Genomic DNA, 1,635 nt, shown 5'->3' with positions numbered 1-1,635 from the left:
ACCTCCAACAGTGAAGCGTAATGTACGAAAGATTGAGAAAATTCGTGTTAGAATTATTAATCTTACTTTTTCGGTCATATTTAATAATATATATATATATATATATATATATATATATATATATATATATATATATATATATATATATATATATATATATATATATATATATATATATATATATATATATATATATATATATATATATATATAAATATAAATATATTATATATATATATATATATATATATATATATATATATATATATATATATATATATATATATATTTATATAGATAAGTAGGGGCAGGAATGAGAAGTGGAGTGATTTGAGTGCTGGGGGGATATATATATATATATATATATATATATATATATATATATATATATATATTTATTTATTTATTTATTTTAGGTAAGCGTGATCGTTATGTCTCGAGTTGGTGATATTTGTAGAATTTGTGGATGGGGGTCATCACATCTCTTCGTTCATAGGTGTTACACATGTTTCTTCTGTGGAGAAACTGTATGTGTACAGTCTAGTGGTGAACACAGGAGAACCTGTGCTGGAGGTATGACCGTATTTTATATATTTATTTATTCATTTATTTCAAATAAAAAAAATATTAAGAAGGGTTTTCCCCTTCTCCATGAGTGTGGGAGAGAGAGTGTATATAAATTATACACTATTTCCTTCATTAGGTAAACGTCGCCAGCCCACCCTCCCTTCCAGAGAGGATGGCTTCTTGTGCTTTTTGTGTGGAAATACATCCTTGAGACCTCACCACACTTCCCCTTGTGATAATTGTGGGACCTCTGTGTGTGAGGACTTGACCTCTGAACATCTACAAACATGCCCCCGTGGTGAGTGAATAAACCCTCCACCTTTATTTCTCTTAAGAATCTTTTTTGAGAACTTATGTCATGGGGTTTAGTGAGAGGGTGTTGCCTTTTTATTATTATTATTATTATTATTATTATTATTATTATTATTATTATTATTATTTATTATTATTCCATTCCAGGAGCGATTCAGAGGCAGGTAGGGGAGGAACATGACAAAGCACAGCGTGACAATAACCCCTTAGGTGGAGGGGAGGGGGGAGAGGAAGCGATGAGTGATGATGATGATGGTGATGATGGTGATAGGGGTGACATCTCTCAGCCGGGCCCTAGTGGTCTTAGACCCCCTGTCATCAATAGACTTAATGCCCTAAATAGTGATGAAAATTCCCCAGATGAGGAGGATGCTATAGACACTCCACACTTAATTAATAGGGTGGGGGCTCTGGGGAATCTCTTTACTAGGCTGGAATATTCCATCCCCTCAGCCTTCGCCACAGACCCTATAGGACTCCTAAGCAACTTTAGGGACTATTACATATCTGAAATAGAGAATTACATGAATTCTCTTGGGGGACATGGCAATTTTACTTCATCATTAAAAATCCTCCTCGAGGTAAAGGTAACACTTTTGAAACAACGACTCACGGAAGATGATGACTTTAGAGAACACTTCATAACAACACCCGCTAGACTGGTAACTCTTGAGGATGTGGGTAATCTTATTGATAGCTGGGTGGCTTATATGATTACACGACTGGAAGATCTCCTTTCAGAAACAGAGGGGAGTG

General features: G+C 34.1%; 1 long non-coding RNA gene across 1 annotated transcript; it reads left to right on the top strand.

Moving 5' to 3' along the window:
* Positions 1-413: 413 nt before the first annotated feature.
* LOC138372243 (uncharacterized) lies at positions 414-1,133 on the top strand. Its single transcript, XR_011230765.1, has 3 exons — positions 414-573; positions 704-865; positions 1,027-1,133. It is a non-coding gene; the product is annotated as an uncharacterized lncRNA (long non-coding RNA).
* The last annotated feature ends 502 nt before the right edge of the window (positions 1,134-1,635 follow it).

This window comes from Procambarus clarkii, chromosome 38 (assembly GCF_040958095.1).
Source record: "Procambarus clarkii isolate CNS0578487 chromosome 38, FALCON_Pclarkii_2.0, whole genome shotgun sequence".
NCBI classification, from domain to species: Eukaryota; Metazoa; Arthropoda; class Malacostraca; order Decapoda; family Cambaridae; genus Procambarus; species Procambarus clarkii.
Note: the sequence above shows the minus strand (reverse complement) of the source record. Positions and strands in the feature narration are given on the sequence as shown.